The following is a 19,315-nucleotide window of genomic DNA, read 5'->3' as shown; positions in this document are numbered from 1 at the left end:
GTGTAACTTATGCCGGGTAAACAGCTGAGGTTGATGGATAATGAGGTACATTGTGTACTTTTTGCCCCATAGCATCTCCAGAGCAAACTGCTAGTGTAAGTAGAAAGGGATGGTGGTTGGTAGGGGCTACTGAAAATGGGGCCAGCAGAGCGTTCAGTGCAGGGAGTTGGTAGCTAAATATATATCCCCTGATTATTCAAAGAGACAAGAGTAACGCCACTAGCATATGCATCAAGAATCGCAACCTTGAAACATACAGGCCCTGGACATAACCTTTCTTTCCACATTCTAAGTGGGAAATGGCAAAGATGAGGATCCAACTGCAGAGAAAAATAAGGACTAAAACAAAAAGCTGAGGTTCTACCTTAGTAAGTCAGCCCCTTACTGCATTTCTCTTTTACATGGCCTTGCTGCGATGATGCTCCACTACCTCGTGTCTCATCTCTACTTTGTTATACTCCTGGGTATACTGCTGTTAAACACATCTTACCCCAACCCTAACATCCAGAGGTTTTTATTTTATTGTTTTCCTCTGTGAACACAGACCAGACACAAGCAGTAGGAATATTCTCTCTCATGATATGTTATAAATATTGCTTTAACTTCTGCTTTTGACATTACTGTATCTCAAAGACATTTTAGATCCAAGAGAAGGTCCCAATATCCTTTATACTCAGTGAAGTGTCTATGATACCCCAGGCATTCATCGAACGTTACAGCAAAACAAAGGCTTGGGGATCCATGGGTTGTTTCCAAGTGCTCAAGACCAGTCTGACGACAGCTATGGTTGGTCACAACTAAAGAGAGGAGAAATAATGATTGTTCATAGAAGTCAATGAACAGACTGAAAAATGAACTCTGAACCTCTTCATTTCTTGTGCTCTTCAATCCAGGTGGACTATATCACTTCATAGATAGGTATTTTAGAAAGATATAAATGTGGGCTACTAGTACTCGTTTTTCTCAGAAAAGTTTATAAGGGGTGAAAGTTTGTCATGCACAAACAATTCAAGATAGACTATAATTAGTTGCTTAAACAAGTACCAATTAAACACACTCCAAAAATTCAGCTCTAACAGAACACTTGGGGGAGGTGGGAGAGTGCAAGAAGGCCTCATGGAGAAAACACACTAGAGTTGATGTAAATATCTCCAGTGCATTAGTCTATTAGACTTAAAGTTCACAAAGACAGGAGGAGGCAACTCAGTGGTAAAACATTTAATCCACATACAATTTTATTCGTGGCCAACTAATTTATGTAACCTGTAGAGGCACAGAGCTATATCTACTCTCTGTGTATGATAAACAGAGCTGTTGATGATATATATTTTTCTAATTTTGAAAATAATACCGTTAGACTCCCCATTGACACCTTTTTAAACTGTTTATATGAACATTGTTCTTTTCAAAGGTCAAAAGTTTTCTTAACTCATCATACAATAAATGTATACACTAGGCTAGGAGTCAGCAGCCTATGGCCCACAAGCCAAGTCGGACCCAATGCCTGTTTTCATAAAGTTACTGACACACAGCTACCTGCATTCATTTATGCGTCTTCTACAGCTGCTTTATACTACAACAGCAGAGCTGAGATGCTGAAACAGAGATTGTATGAATCACAAAGCCTTAAGACATTTACTATCTGGTCCTTGTCAGAAAAAGTTTGCTAACTCCTGTATGAGGATCCTAGGACTATATTAATACACACACACACGCGCGCGCGCGCACACACGTACACACACTGCCCTGTGAGGTGGGAAACAAGTGAATTTATGTTAAATAGTAATACCTTTTAAAGGTTTTTTCCAAGTCTTTTATTTTGTTTATTTGGTTTTTCAAACAACAATTCTAGTTAGATAGAATTTTTGAACCTAAAAATTTAGTCTGTCTTTCCATGAGAAAAAAAATAAATAAAGTGACTGTTTCTATCAGAGTCTGAAATTTTCTATGAGACGTTTTCCTAAGAGCTGGAAACTGGGAAAGATGCTCATGACATTTCATTTATTTCACACATAAATTAAACATGATTACAATTACACTGAATTTAAAACATTCTAAGACAAGTCTTACTATCTAAAAGTTTTTAGAGGACATTAAAAATGCTTCCATTAAACTTAGAATAAAATGCTCTAAAGCATGTTTTGAAGTTATTTATAATCATTATTATATCTAAATTTCCCAATAACCTTTAAAAGTATAATTCTAACCTGAGTCTTAATGTATTCCCTATGCTGTACATTGCAGAAGTAACTTGTTATGCAATAGATATATCTTCTGTCAGGCAATGTTATTTTTCAATATTATGATTCTATAATTTAGCATGTATCATTTGAATATATTGTTCATATTACAGTTTTTTTTTAAAGGCACAGGCCTGGTTACAACCTTTTCCAAAGGTATATGACGCAGATTAAGTGCCAACCTCAACAGTACAGTAATAAGTTTGGATCTTAATCAGGAAAATAATGGATTAATTTTTCAACACTGAAGTTAGCCTATTAATTTCTTTCTAAGTCAGGCTCACAGAAAAGAACCATTTCTTCTCTCTCTCCCAAAATCTTTAGAATGATTGATTATATCTTCTAGTTTATACCAAAAACTGCATGACATTTCCAGACCCCTAACAATGGAGCAAATATATCCCATCAACCTACTGACATGTATTCGAAGTAAGGTGATAGACATGGCATAGGTCACTATTTACAATAGCTTTGTGCTGGAAACAGCCTAAGTGCCCATCAGTAAATGAGTGGATCGAAATACTATGGTACACTTACACAATGGCATACGACGCATCAGAAAGAAAGAAGGAACTCCTACCTTTTGTGACAGCATGGATGGAACTAAAGAACACTACGCTAAGCGAAATAAGCCATTCGGTGAAAGACAAATGCCGTATGATCTCACCTATAAGAGGACTCTAATGAACAAAAAAAACCAATGAGCAAAATAGAACTAGAGGCATGAAAACATGGAAAAGACTAACATCGACCAGAGGGGAGGAGAGAGGGGGATAATGGCGGAAAGAAGGGGAAGGAACTAGTCAAAGGACAGGTATGAAAGAGCCATGGACACGGACAGCAGTGTGGGGACTGACTGTGGGAACAGGGGCGGGCTGGGTGGAGGAGGGCAAAGGGGGAAAAACTGGGACGGCTGTAATATTATAATGATAAACAAATAAAAAATAATTCCAAATTTAAATAAGAGACTGCGAAATATCTCATTGATAATTTTTGTATTAATTATATGTTGAAGTGGTACTTTGGATATATTGGACTAAATACAATATATTATTTAATTTTTTTTAAAAAGAAAGAAATGGCATAGGCAGCCACAGCAGTTGAAGATGACCCAAAACAAGTGGACCACAGGGAGTAAATACTTTCTTTTTTCTCCTCAGAAGCACCTCTGGCACAGGGTGAAATTTGGAGGCCTGCAAACTATTGTACGTATTCCTAGAGAAGTGCTGAACTGCATGGGTTTTTATTTGTTTTTAAATTCCTACTGTTGAATAGAAATTATTTATTTTCCTTTTATTTTGGGTGTTTAATCTGTTTTTTCCCCCAGAACACAAACTCATAGATACTTCTGAACCGTGAGAAAATTCTAACATAAGTGATAAATTCCCATACTAAGAGATGTATAGGGACCATCACTTCAAACATACACCTAATAGCATTACCTACCAGAGCTCAGAAACCTTAACTTAGAAAAATGCAAGCTGAAGGCACAGTTATCATTTGCTTCATTTGGAGTGTGACTCCATGGATGTCACCTTCAAGTAGTATGAAGCTAGAAGAACACCATGTGCCTTTCCTCAGCACAAATGACCACATCCTGTGCCAGGCAGCATTTTTCAGTCTCTGTGGTTAAGAACTGGTACAAATTGAAGTATAGCTAGGCAGAGCTGGAATGTTAGTTGAAGCTGTGATTTGAATCTCAGAAATTTTAGACATAGAGCTCTACTTCTCGATTCCTTAAGAATTTAAGACAAAAGAAAAGGATGGCAAGAAACAATTTTTCTTTTCTTCCTTTAAGAAACACATAAAATTAACCACAATCATTCATTTAGTCACATACTCAACAAACATTTAATGCACACCAATTCTAGTCCAAGCACTGTTCTAGCTGCTGCAAATACTTAGCATGAAAAAGACAGCCTAAGATCCTACCTAATGAAAGGTGGAGGGGGAAAGACAATAAACAAACAAATAAACTCCAAAATTATCCATGCAGAGAATTAAAATAGAGTACAGTGTTAAAATACTGATTGGGTTATCAGGGAACATCTCTCTGAAGAAATGACATCTAAGATGAGACCTGAGTGACATTTATAAAGCAACAGTGAACACATTCACCAACATAAATATTAGTATGAAATGTGTGCAATATGGATATGAATATCACGCTTAAATTCACAAAAGAGTCTGGAAATAACCCATAATGTCAATAGAAACGATCTTTGGATGGTAGGATAGAGGTAGGTCTTTCTTTTTTCTTTCCACTTCTATGAACTATCAAATTGTGGCGAATACAAAAATATGCAGGGTCCGGCACAAATAATGCCCTTTTTAATACAAAATCATAGGCATATAATTCTGGAACACTCAAGCACACGATGTGACCTTTTAGGTGAAATGTTCAAATTAAAGCTATAAATTATTACACCCATATTGTTACCCTACCAACTACACTCAAGCAGTCATTACTTGTGCCAGACCTTTGTCTGCAGTTCCTGGCACCAACTTCCTAAAACTCTTAGAATTTCCTGAGTTACAGAAGTATCCTTTGCTATTCATAAGAAGCTCCTTTCAATCATACCTGAGCTTATGCTACAGAGGTGACTTAGGGTGGGGACCCTAAATGGCCTCAGGATGGGTTGATCACAAGAAAAACTAAGTGACTAGAGGGTGGAAACTTCAAGCCCTATCCACCAACCTCCAGGAAGGGGAAGAGAGACTGCCATTGAGCTCTATGAAAACTCTTGAACAACGAGAGTCAGGGAGCTTCTGGGTTAGTGAACACTTTGAGGTGTTCCTAGAAAGGGCAAAGGAGCTCTCCAACTCCAAACCTTGCCATATGCATCTCTTTCATCTGACTGTCCCTGAGTTGTATCCTTTATCATAAACTGGCAATAGTAAGTAAAGTGCCTTCCTAAGTTCTGGGGGTCATTCTAGCAAATTATCAAACCTGACGGAGGTTTGTGGAAAACCTTGAATTTATAGCCACATCGGACAGAGTGTGTGTGAGCTGGGGACGTAGTACTTATAACTGGTGTCTGAGTGAAGGCAGTCTTGTGAAACTGGGCCCTTAATCTGTGAGTTCCATATTAACTCCGGGAGCCAGTATGAGAATTCAATGTTGAATTCCCAGTATTTTTCTGGAATACTACAGGACTGGTTATTGGTGTTGGGAATACTCTAGAATTGGTGTCAGAAGTGGGACTTTTTGGACCACTGGCTAATGAAAACATGTGGTTTAGGAAGAGAAAGGAAGCATGGGGGATGAGAAACCTCTGATTTCTAGCCACGTGGTCCCCATGTTATGGAGCTGCGGTTGTGCTGTGATCAGTCACTATAGGTAAAACTACCAAGGGTATTCAGAGACGGATCCAGCTCCTGAGGAGCTGGTTTACTGGATGCATAAGGAACTGCAAACTAATAAGAAAAACATGAAATATACAATCCTTTGGTTTTGTTATCTGTGATAACTAAAATGAAATGGAAAGAGAGTTCTGGGTCAGACTTTAATCCTGGACCCAGCTCAGATTTCGGCTGGCTTAAGCTTTGGCTACTAGGCTCAAAGCTGCTCCCAAGGGAAAAATTAGGCAGTAACAACAGAGAGTACACCTAAGACCTCTGGTCATCCAGAAGGTAATTCACATGGGGTCTGGGCAAAACCAAGAAACTACTGAAACCAAGGGTTACAGTGTGAAGGAATTGTCTCATCTTATAAATCAGTACCATCAACTTCTGAGGAATCTTTACTAAATGGATTGTTAGAATGACTAAATTAAGGGGAATATCTTTGGTTTAAATGCTACAGAGTAGAAGAGCATGTATGTGTTGACACTAGATCCACAGCTCAGTATAAAACTAAAACTATAAAGCTCACTAAAATCACAGATGGCATGATCCAGATGCAGACTTACTATTCCCAAGGAACAGGCAGCCTGCAGGACTGGATAAAAGCTACTGTAGGGTCTCTTTACCCTGAGAAAGAGGACTATCCAACTCCCCCTATAAATGCCAAGTGGGACACCCCAGATGAAGTAGTTGATGTGCTTCGTCTGTAAGCCATATGGGACTGGCTTTATGATAATCAAGATATTCACCCACTGAATATGCCTCTTACTGAATATGGTAAGTGCTGTAGTTTTAGGAGGCACTCTAAAAATGTACACTTTGGATAGGGTATGGTAAAGTCAGCGCAGCCATAGGAAGAGATGAGAATGAGGCTTGGAAGGAAGATGTTTACTATACTCAGAGGTCCCAGAGAGGGGGAACCACAAGCCATGCAGGGCCATATGAGAAAGCACCACTGTCAGTCCAAATGTGGAAAAGAGGAGGGAAAATCCAAGGCCAGAGTCTTCACTGGAGTTTCTGAGAGAAGGCAAGGCAGGACAGGGTAAGCAGTTTGAATAGTACTGGTGGGTTTTGGGACATAAGAGTGTTCTCTAATTGTCTAGTACTTAGCCCTGGGACTCCCTTGGATTTGGGGCTGGGTCGGGGGAGAATATTAGCTTCCTATATGAGAGTTAGATAGGAAGATGGCTGGGGGATAGAGTCTGGATTATTTGGTTTGTATATGAAAAACAATCTCCTGGTCAAGCCCTTTGCTATCTCTAAGAACAGGCTATCCCCAGGAAAGATAGTCTTCCCCCAGGTCTGTAAGGCCTCCAAATGTTAAAGTGTCAAAAATACAGAAAATAAGAAAATATAGGTAATATAATTGCCCTTGCGATAAATGGATGCTAAAGAGACATATATAGACTCTAGGAAAACAGAGCAAGGGTTCCCTTTTGCAAGCCACCCCATTTAACCTTACTACTGCAAAATCAAGCAACATTTTGAGAAGCTTTATTGAATTTGCTCTCTCAGCTTTCCCCTCTTGGGTCTTACAGATGCTAATAAAAACATTAGATTAATTAAAAAGAAAATGAGGAGAGGCAGAGGGGAGAGTCAAGGGACTTGTTCCAGCAAGGTGGAAAATTGTAAATGCTTATTAAGAAATTAGGTGAGCCCTGGCCAGGAGGCTCAGATGGTTGGAGCGCCATCCTGTACACCAAAAGGTCACAGGTTTGATCCCCAGTCAGGGCACATGCCTAGGTGCAGGTTTGATCCTTTCCTCTCTAAAAATCAGCAAACATATCCTTGGGTGAGGATTAAAAAAAAAAGTAGAAAAGGTTAATGAAGGAAACACTGATAAGGCCAAAACAAAGAAAAATAAAAAAGGGGGAGAGTTAAGGGACTCGTCTTAGTAGGGTAAAAATTTGTAGATGGTCATAGACTGGGGCTTATAGCAAGTCCTTTCCAACAATGACGACTGGGAGTTTGGACTAGAGAATTACATTTAGCTTGTTATTGGACATTAATCAAAACTCCCCCATGACTGCATAACAAAAAACAACCTTAATATCTGAAACAACCATATCTTAGGTGATGTCAGAAAAATGCTCTGTCAGGGAGGGCAATGCCCAGAAGAGTTCCATAATTAAATGAAAATGGTTTATACAGGATGATGCTACCTGGGGAATGCAAGAAGGAGATATTCATGAGTAGGAAGCCTTTTTTCTCTTGAGGCTGACTTGGAACTGTGTGAGGAGCTGCCAGATTCTATCATCATGTGGACATCACCCTATAAACAGCTCTTGATTGACCAAGAAGAGGTGCTTGGTTGTGGATAGCAGTTCCAAAGTGAATGGACAATATCCTCTTTGTAAGACTACCACTCTGATTGAAGAAGGTAAAAACAAATCAGCTCAGTGAGATGAATTACATGCTATTTTCTTAGCTGTGATGGAAGAACTGAACAATGATAGAAGCCTTTGCTTTGGTTTTTACCCAACTCATGGGCCATGGCCATGCCCTGGCTATATGGATATGCAGAAGGACAATGAAAACCTGGGTCTATTAAAGGATGTCCATATGGGCACTGCCCTATGGAAATCACTATGGAAATTTGAGGGGTGCATTGAAGTGGGACATGTTGATACCCATCAGAAGAACCCTCTTCCAAGTTTGGAAGGTGACTGGAGCCAATGAGTGAATATTGGGTTTACTTGCTTGAGGTGGCCACCTGGGTCCACGACATAAGTAAACATTTGGGGACCACAGCAATGCAGAGGGGTGAATCTGGGTATATTCCTTTTTCACCCTTTGAGGCTCAGAATGCCAACAAGAACTGTTCTGTCTGTTAACAAGAGATATAATGGCTGCAGATGACTATGGGTAAGATTATTCAGGGGGAAGGCCCCACACATAGCTGACAAGTGGATGTTGTTGAACCAATGCCAGTAGCCTCAGAAGGGCTACAAATGGGTTTTGACAAAATAGACATCGACTCTGGACTAGACTTCATTTACCGGGTGGTAGATGCAAATGGTCAGAGTACTAAAAAGGAACTGGAACAGAAGATATTGTACCAATTTGGACTGCCAAGTTGCATTTTTTTCAGACCAAGGAATACACTTCAGCCCATAATGTCAAACAATGGGCAGAGGAATAGCTTCTTCATAACATTATTTTCATAGAGAATTGGAACAGACAACTGAAACACTGGTTGTTTAAGACACTCTGAAGCCCCAAAGTGCCGTAACCTCATCCTTGGCTCAGAGTGTCACACACACACCTCATTTTCCCTTTCTGTCTCTGAACCTCTCATGTATGCAGGGTCTCTGACTTTTTCATATATGTGAGGTTCCCATATGCACGTATGTATGTTATCATATTTGGTTACTTTTCTCTTGTTAATCTGTCTCATGTAGATTTAATTATTAAACCAAATGACAGAACCCTGAAGACTAGAGGAAAGTTTCTTCCTCCCCCACACCAGTATCTCCTGATTTTTATGGTCCTTTTGCTGTAAGAGATTCATGGTCAAAGACCAGAGGGTGGCCTGTAATACAAAAACATATTCGGTCTTGGTCCCAGATTCCAGGCACAGAGTTCCTAAAACCCATGGAATTTTCTGAGTGATAAGAGTGTATTTTGTTATTAAAAACAAGCCCCTTTCAATCATACCTGAGTTTATGCTACGGAGGTGACTCAGGTTTGGGACCCTAAATTGCCTCAGGATGAGTTGGTTACCAGAAAGACCAACTGATTAGAGGGTTGGAACTTTTGGCCCCATCCACTCACCTCTAGGAAGGGGAAAAGGGACTATAGATTGAGCAGTATAAAAACTTTTGAACAACGGGATTCTGAGAGCTTCTGGGTTGCTGAACACATCGAAGTGCTGGGAGTATGGTGTGCCCAGAAAAGGCATGGAAGGTCCCCCACATCATATTCTGCTCCATGCATCTCTTCCTGAGTTGTACCCTTTATGATAAACTGGCAATAGTAAGTAAACTGCTTTCCTAAGTTCTGTGGGTCATTCTAGCAAATTATCAAACCTGAGGGAGGTTTGTGGGAAACCATGAATTTGCAGCCACGCTGGAAGAAGTGCAGGTAATCTGGGGACGTGGTACTTAGACCTGATGTCTGAAGCGAAGACAGTCTTGTGCAACTGATCCCCTTAACTGTGGGTTCAGCTTCACTCTGGGAGTTAGCATGAGAATTGAAATGTTGGATGCCTAGTTGGTGTGTGAAGAACTGGCGAGTTGATTATTGGTGCTGGAAAACACCCTAGACATACCTTTCTATAATGAGCATGTATTATTTTCATAATGAAAAAGGGTAAAAATAACATTTTTTTTAAACCAGGGGAGAGTGTGAATGCAGTCGCCCACTACCACAAATCATGCAGTCGAGTTTCCCACATTTGGGGAAATTGCAGGGGTCAGCACACCCGGAGCGCAATGGGTGAGCCTCGCCCTGGGAAAACCACCTGCGTGATCACGGTGTCTCCCCTGCCAGGTAAGTATAAAAAAGTAACATTCAAATAATAAAGTTAGTATAACTTGAACACTGAATAAGCACCTTAAATTTTCGAAATTTGCTGAACACCTTAAATTTTCAAAATTTGCTGATATGTGTAGCAAATTATTAAATGTAATACTTATAAAATGAATAAAGCTGAATTACTCCCAACTCAATCCACAAATACAAGTTTTCCTTGGAGAACTCCTGGTTTCTTCTTCATATTAAGTCTTGACCATATATATCTACAACCATTAGTTATGTAGTCTGTATGCTATGGCTCACCTCCTATTTCTTCATCTTCATTGGCTGGGCATTCTGCACTGTCCACATTTTCTGTCTCATGAGGTTTGGTTACATTGTAGTCATTTAAAATCACTGGACCTTCTAGAAGATAAGAAAAATTTTAACAATGCAGTCAACTTTCAACATTTTTTATAAACATGTATTAAGTAGATTCCCTTTTCAGCTTTACACAAACCCTTAGTGATAGATAGCCCAAGTGAGATATATGTGAAAACCCTTGAGGTTTAGAAATATGCCCAGGGTTCATGCACCTTTCCATTAGACATGGTTTTCTTGAACATCTCTTTCCACCTGAGTTAAAATGCACTCAGGTTCCTTCTGGACAGAAATTCTCTTTCCTTTGGGATGTCTCACAATATTCAGTAGGATGTTATTGTTATTTATGACCAAAGAATATTGATATGTAGTGATGAGAAATAGCCTGAAAATACTGTCATGACCCACTTGGGGCAAGAAGCTTTCTTTAGAAGAAGCCTGTAAGCTTCCTGTTTTCCTTTCCTCTTTACATTATAAATGTGATTCTGTGGAAAACATATTGGTCCTCAAGTTCCTTTATTTCTTCAAACATGTACTAAATGCTGACAAGGCTACAGGTGTGAATAAGTCAAATTCTTTTTCCTAAGGAGCTTATATTCTGTAAATGTAGATAAGACAAGCCCAAAACTATAGTGCAAGACTCAAACAAGAGTACAAGTAATACAAGTTTGTAAGGTAGATTCGGACATAAGATTAAGGGAAATACAAAGTGTTATGGGAGTTCATAAGTGAGAGGGAGCATATATAATAAATGCATGTTAAGTAAACAGCAACCTAGTTAAAAATCAAATATTGTGGAAATATAATTTTGTACAATAAATACTGATAATATTAGAAGACAAAAGGAATAATGGAATTATTTCACAGGTAAAGCATGGTAGCTTAACAAAAAGATGATAACAGAAGAACTGAAAAATTAACTGCTTTCTGTCAAACTCCTTCCCAATAAAGTATTTACATGCAACGTATAGTCAAAAACACTGACTCTTGAGGCATTTAAGCTGTGCTGAGGTAGGAAAGGTAACTAGGACGTTGGCAGCGGTATTCCTGAAAGCTGCAGCCTGGACCCAACGTGCAGAGCAGGCCTTTCACTGGGGTGCAGGAGTAAAACGGAAACACATTTCGTAAAATCCACTACTAAGAGGCCCTGAAAATGTGTTTGTCAAGGACTTATGTTGTGATTTATAAAGAGGTGAAGTTTCTAATTTCTGCCTATCATAACATATACTCTATGAACTCCAAGAATCTGTTATAAACAATGGGTCACTTTTCTCACACTTGAAATAACTAACATATAAAGCACACACTTGAACAACTCATATGAGGTTCAATGAAAATATAAGGTGACAATTCACAGTAATACAAAAGGACACTTATGTGATAAGTTTTGTAATACAACATAAGCTTTGATTCAAAAACCTGAGTTAATCAATAAAGAAAACAGAAATTATTTTAAATGTAAATAGTTTATTTTGAAGCAGGGGTCTGCAAAGAATGGCCCAACGGCCAAATCTAACCATGACCTGTTTTATGTATGGGCCCTGCAGGTAGAATGGTTTTTACAGTTTTCAAGAGTTGTAAAAAATATTAAAGAGGTATGTGCAACAGAGGCCGTATGTGGCTCACAAAGTCTAAAATATTTACTATCTGGCCCTTTACAAAAAAAGTTTGCTGATCACTGTACTAGAGCAAAAAGCACAAATTGTTCAAACACAAGCTACTATATTATTTAACAAAACTGTCTTTATTCCAACCAATCAGTTGGAAAAACAACCGTGATTAACATTACGTGGGGTGTGGTTTGGCCCTATGATATCAAAGAACTGATATGATCCAAATGGATGAGTTATTTTTGTATCAGGAAAAGACAAACACATTTTTCTTCCCCAACACATTTCCATGATATTTTTGCTGCAATCAGAAAGTTCCACTTTATTTGGTAATTTCAGTAAAGTTATATATCTAGACAGGAAAGACCTGATATTACCTGTGGGCACAGACTGCTCCTGAGTGCTTTTCAGTTCCACATTTGGTTTTATATCTAAAATAAAAAAGATCATAAATATTATTGCTTAAATTTGTTTTTCAGATTTGAGGATTGTCCATTTAATAAGGATACCATTTTGGAAGCTTTAGCAGCAGATTTTCTCTTTAGACCAGAACTGTTCTTTCTCTAAATCCTCCCTAAAAAGTGCCTTGAGGAAAATAAAAGATATTAACTACACAGCAATTATAGAGATTAAGAAAAATTAGCACTTTGTATTTACCCACATATTTAATATTTCTTGTGCCTTTGACTTTTTTTTTCATGAAGACCTGAGTTCCCATCTGGTATCATCTCTCTTCAGTTTAAGGAGCTTCCTTTGGCATTTTTAGTAGTGCCACTGTGTGAGTGACAACTTAGTTTTCATTTACTTGGAAATATCTTTATTTTGTCTTCAATCTTAAAGAATACTTTTCTTTACTATAGAATTCTGGGTTGACAGTTTTCTTCTAGCACTTTAAAAATGGCATTCCACTATCTTCTAGCCTCTGCTGTTTCTAAGTTAGTGATAATATTTATATGCTTTTTCTCTGAGTGCTTTCAAGATTTTCTCTTTACATTGGTTTTCAGGAGTTTCACTATGATGTACCTAGGTGTGATTTTATGTGAATTTATCCCACTTGGGTTCATTAAACTTATCTGTAAAATTATGTTTTTCACCAAATTTGATAAATTTTTAGTCATTATTTCTTCAAAATTTTTTCTCCTCCATTCTCCTGCTCTTTTCCTTTTGAGACTTCAACTGCATATATATGTTAGACTTTCTCGTATTTTCCCCCAGTTCCCTGAGGCTCCATTCTTTTCTCCCTCAATGTTTTTTTTTCTTTCTATTCAGATTGAATACTTTAATTAATATATCTTCAAATTTTCTTTCTTCTGTCATCTTAATTTGCTGTTAAGCCTGTCCAATGAACTTCCTATTTCATATATTTTTTAGTTGTAGAACTTTCCATTTTATTCTTTTCTTGTGGTGTCTTTGCTGAGATTTCCTATTTGTTAATTCACTGCAAGCATATATTCCTTTACATCTTTGAGTATACTTATTATAGCTGTTTAAGATCCTTGTCTTCCAGTTCCAATATCTATGTCACCTTGACATCAGGCACAACTGATTTCTTTCTCTCTTGAGTATGGGTAACATTTTCTTTCTTTATATGACCTAATAATTGTGGATAATACCCTGGACACTGTAAATGATGTTACAGAATTTATGAATTCTGTTAAGTTCCTTTGAAGAATATGGGAGTTTCTCTTTTACTTTTTAAAGCATGTACTTAACTTGCCTGGACTCAAACTCTTTTGTCTTACTAGCGGTGGGCAGCAGCTAGGGTAGCCAGATGTCCCAGTACGACTGGTATTGAGGGTTTCCCAGACCACCCCTCCAGGAGCCCAAATTTCTGTTCAGATGGACTGCTCAGAGTCTGGCCCACATAAGTGTGGTTCAAGGATCAGCTAAAGATTTGGATCAGCCAGAGAATTTATACACAAAAAAAAGCCTTCCCTGCCTTCTCTATTCCAGACTTCTCCTCCTTACTTCTCAGCAGCTGTGCTTGCTATGTTTTTAAAGAGATTTTTTAAAAATTGTTTATGCTATTACAGTTGTCCCAAGTTTTCCCCCTTTGTCCCCCTCCCCCAAACTCCTTTTCCACAGTCAATCCCCGCACAGTTGTTCATGTCCATGGGTGATGCATATATGTTCTTTTTCTGATCCCTTCATCTTCTGTTAACCAGCCCCACCCTTGCTATTGTTTTTTAAGCCAGTAAAACTATGGATTATCTTCTCAAGTTTTGGTCATCCTGAGGCTAAAAGTGAGCCTGAACCTGGACAAAAAACACATAACAACAACTTGGTTTTGTCATTTTTCAATGCCTTTATTTTTTTCCATATTTTATCTAGAACCCACAATTGTTATCTGTTGGAAGATTGGTTTAAGAAGAGGTACTCCTCCATTACCAGAAATCAAAATCACAGGGGGAGGTAGAAGAGAGTACAGGAGAGAATAAATGGTGATAGAAGGAGATTTGACTTGGGGTGGTGAATATACAATATAATATACAGATGATGTATTATAGAATTGTACACCTGAAACCTTTATAATTTTATGAACCAATGTCATCCCAAGAAATTCAATAAAAAAGGAAAAAATTGAAAATCTCCTTTGTTCTTTATTTTAATGGTAATCATATACCCAAAACTGTTCAAGATAGTACTGATTTCAAATATTGTATAGTATAATATGGTCATATTCCAATTTTTTTGAAAAATATAGTCACTGTATATATATTCTATTTTAATTTTTAAAAATTAACACATCACCATTAGATGTTAGCAACAAAACATAAAGACCAGGAAAGTATACATATTTTTTTAAAAAAGCAAAAAGGTAGCCTGGTGTGGGTGTCACAGCCCAGGACAGGTGAAGAGAATGTCCGCACTAAGAATGGGGGCAGTCCAGGGCAGCCTCCTGGAGACAAGCTAGCATGAAGAGCGTGCCCACGTGGGGAGAGCAGTCTGAATGAAGTGAGGAAGGGCTCTGGAAGACATGGAGGACAGACAGCATGGAAAGTCAGAGCCTGAGAAGAGTAAGGAGGGCATTGAGGCAGGAAAATTGCCTGACTTGAAGTATTGGAGTTTGAGAGGGATGAAGTGGGTAGCCAAGCTAAGGAACAAATTATCATGAGTCAGAGTCTGAGTGTAGTGAAGACATCTATGCATGGGGATGGTCTGGCGTGGAGTTCCAGTGGCAACACAGGGTGAGCAAGGCACCCACACATGGGACAGTGGGGGCTGGCACCAACAGAACCAAAGTGCAGCAGGGAAAGCTTCTATGCACGGAAGTGGCCCAGTGCACCATGTCAGAACTTCAGCCAGGCGAAGAGGGCATCCACATGTTAGAGGCAACCTTGCATATCAGAGCCCAAGCAGTTGAGAAGTGTGTCCACACAGAACAGTGGTCATGATACAGAATGTCAAGGGAAGCATCAGTTCTGAAAAGGATGTGGTAGTGGCAATGGATGATTCATTATGTAAAAGAGGACCGCTAAAATAAGTATCAATAATAAGGATAATGAGAGCCACGTTTTTCTCTATCAGAGGAGTTACAAATACGAAAATGTCTGGTACTGTATTTGAATAGAGGTACTGGCACAAACGCTTGACTTCTACATATAAATAGATATAAAATAAAGGTGTAAACTGTGTGTATGTGTATGGATGGGTATACATACAGATAGTCCCTCTCCCTGTTTGCTGAGAGCACCTGGAAGCAGTAACACACAATAGCTTCTAGCATTCAAATACTAACTTCTAAATATCATTCTCCATGATATTTAGAGGAACCAGGCTCATTGGAGAAATAGCTGATTCTAGGGTTGGAGCAGGGAAAGTACAAGATGAGTCTGGAAAATTTTGTGTCAGGAAGCAAAGAAGTATTCACAGAATGAAGAGGATATGTTAACACACACACACGGAAGTCATCTTGAATGGGCTTCTACTGGCCAAATGTGGAACAAGGGAGCATCAAAATAATGATAATGGTGGATTGTAACCCATTGAAACAAACATAAATCCATGAGTCCATATTGACATTAATAAGTGAATAAACTGAAAGTCTGAAGACAAATGGCATATTTATATAGTTTCAAAGCACTTCTCCCCATAATACTTATTACAAAGATGAAGAGCAACCATATGATGGAGAACCCGTCAACACCACTGTAACTGAGCAAAGGGGCCATCGCCAGTAATGAGACAAATGAAAGTTATGTGTCAGCTGCTAATGAAGAGAACACAGTATCACTTCTGTGATATTCCTGCCAAATATGCATAACATGAATCTAACCATGAGAAAAAAAACTAATTGGGGGACAGTTCACAAAATAACTTGCAGTCCTTAAAAGTGTCCAGGTCATGACAGACTGAGGAACTGTTTCGGACTGAGAGAGAGTGAAGAGTTATGACAACTAAATACAACGTGTGATTCTGAGCTGAATCCTCCTGCAGTAAAAACATCAGACAAACAAATGGACAAATCTGAATGAGGTCCAAGGATTAAGTGGTAGTAATGCAGCAACGCTAGTTTCCTGATTTTCATGGTTGTTTGTAGGAGAAGGTAAAACATACACACTAAAGTGTTAAAGGGTGACAGGGTATCATATCAGCAACTTACTCTCAAAATTTCCGGAAACAAAAATAGGGTTTTTTTTGGTATTGTATTGCAACTTTTCTGTAAGTTTGATCGCTTTTTAAGTTAAAAAAAAGTTACCCATGAAACTTTTAATTGCATACTAAAGGGATTCTTAACAGAAAAAAAAAAAAAGCAAGAAAGAAACTTAGCTCAAAGGTTTCACATGAGCAACCTTCATGTGAAAACATCTTCTAGTTACTACAGAGCAAGATGGCTTTTGATTTGGTGACCGAAAGGAAAAACGTCCTGGTCCCCTGAACCTTCTAACCCCTCTGACAACATTTACATAGCCCTCAGTATTTTTTCAAGAGGACTCTGCGTGCTATAAATAACACCAGAAATAACTGAGTAGAGTTTCTAAAAGATTCTGACTACCTTAGTATTCAAAACTTAAAGGAGACATTAAAACCATCTATAATCAGGCTACATGGATACTGTTCTTAGGTACTAAAAAATACTTACAACACAAAGACAAAAGAAAGTGAGGTACATTTTATCCCCTTGAACTTTAGGTCTTTATAAAACATGAAGCCCAGTATGGACAGACAGTAAAGGAATTCCCAACTGAAGTCCAGAAACCTGTTAAATACTCCTAAGTGCAGCAAAAACTATTCACTTTTTAATGGACTGTTGTGTGATTTCTTATACTTCAGTAAAAAAAAACAAAAACAAAAACACACCAAACAAACAAACAAAAAACCACTCCAAAAAGTTTTCATTTGATTGGATCTACTGGGGTCTTTAATGTGTTGGCAGTCAACATAGCTTTAAAATATTTTTCTAAAAGAACACTCTAGAAATCTAAGGAGGAAGGGTCCATATTTTGCTGAAACCATAGCTTCCTGTTCTGATGTTTATACATATCTGATATAGATGATAGAAGAATTGCAAAGAGGGTTAATTTTGTTGAAAAATAAGTATCATCAATTCACTACTTCAGAACTTTTATGTTTACCTAGAGAACACTCTTCCCCCAGCTAGCTACCTGGCCCACTTCCTCTCTTCTTTCAGGTGTGTGCTCAAAAGTCACCTTATCAAACAGCCCTGGCTGGTGTGGCTCAGCGGATTGAGCACTGGCCTGTGAACCAAAGGGTTGCTGGTTCGACTCTTAGTGTAGGGCACATGCCTGAATTGCAGGCCAGGTTCCCACCAGGGGGTGTGTGAGATGCAACCACACATTGATATTTCTCTCCCTCTCTTTCTCTCTCCATTTCCTTCTCTAAAAATAAACAAAATCCTTAAAAAAAAAGTCACCAGACAGCTTTACCTAACTACCCTATATAGAATGCCAACCTTCATTGTGAGTTACTTTTCTCTTACCTTGCTTTATTTTTCTTCATAAAATTTCTCCATTGTCACCACGCGACCTATTTTTGGTCATTTTTGTTTTTATCTGTCTCTCCCCACCAGGAGCTCCACGAAAACACAGACATTGTTTGTATTTTTATTGCTATTTTGCTGTTTATTTAGCTCCCAAAACAATGCCCACTCATGACTGACACTCAATAACTATTTGTTGAATGAAAACATGGATTTTTACATCTCTGTCGTTGATCCTTATGAACACTCTAAGTCAAGATTCTGCAAACTATGGCTTAACCACCTGTTTTTGTGTGGCCTGTGAACTAAGAACGGTTTTTCTATTTTTAAGTGGTTAAGAAAAAAATCAGAAGAATATTGTTTTGTGCCACTTGAAAAGTAAATGAAGATCAATTTCACTGTCCATAAATAAAGTCTTATTGTAAACACAGCCAAGCCCATTCACTTACGTCTTGTTTGTGGCTGCTTTCATACTCCAATGGCAAAGCTGAGTATAGCTGAGAATATTTGACTTGCAAAACCTAAAACATTCAGTATCTGATGGTTTACGGAAAAAGTTTGCTAAGCTCTGCTCTAGATCTATTACTGATACTAATACTGTACTCTAATAGAGTAGTCACTAGGTACTTGTGGTATTCAAGTTTATTAAAATTGAAAATGTAGTTTCTCAGTCACACAGCTACATTTCAAGTACTCAAAGAACACGTAGCTAGTTGCTACTCTATTGGACAACACAAAAGTTCTACCAAACAACACTGTCTTAGATTTTAGAATATCTCACTGCTGCCTGGGATACCACTGCAAAGCTATCACTTTAAAGCAAACATGAAAACTCTGGATCAGGAAAAAAAGAAAAGTGAATCAAAGCATGTAAAAAATTAAATATCAACCAAAAATTTAAAGATATTATACCAGGAAACAGCTTAACAATGACCGTCTTCTATCAATATTCCCAAAATTCTCATAAATGGAATTTCAGGAAAAAGTTGTGATTTCCATTAATGCAGTTATTGAAGCCATAAAGCATCTAGACAGCTCCTTTCATACAAAGTATTTACAAATGTGACTAATTGAAAATTTAATGTGACTTTTCAGATGGGTAAAAAAACCTACCACATGATACCAAACATCCATATAAAATATTTTTAAATGTATTTATATGTATGTCTACAAATATACATGTGGCATCATGTTTCCATTAAGATTTTTGGTATCACTAGGTAAAACAATTTTTTTTTACCTTGTTTAAAAGCTCAAATTATAAACTAGCAGAAAACCCTAGTTAACACTCATTCATATCAGGTACCCTCCTGCCCTTCCCACAACTAAGCAGCCAATCTCCT

The 19,315-nt window shown here is 38.1% G+C and overlaps 1 non-coding gene across 1 annotated transcript; it reads right to left on the bottom strand.

Moving 5' to 3' along the window:
• Positions 1–9,920: 9,920 nt before the first annotated feature.
• Positions 9,921–10,084, bottom strand: LOC129087099 (U1 spliceosomal RNA). The gene has a single exon (XR_008530881.1). It is a non-coding gene; the product is annotated as a U1 spliceosomal RNA (small nuclear RNA).
• Positions 10,085–19,315: the final 9,231 nt, after the last annotated feature.

The sequence above is a fragment of the Pteronotus mesoamericanus genome, unplaced genomic scaffold (assembly GCF_021234165.1).
Source record: "Pteronotus mesoamericanus isolate MK-2021 breed Mesoamerican mustached bat unplaced genomic scaffold, CSHL_Meso_final scaffold_476, whole genome shotgun sequence".
Classification (NCBI taxonomy): domain Eukaryota; kingdom Metazoa; phylum Chordata; class Mammalia; order Chiroptera; family Mormoopidae; genus Pteronotus; species Pteronotus mesoamericanus.
This window is presented reverse-complemented; position numbering and strand designations above follow the sequence as displayed.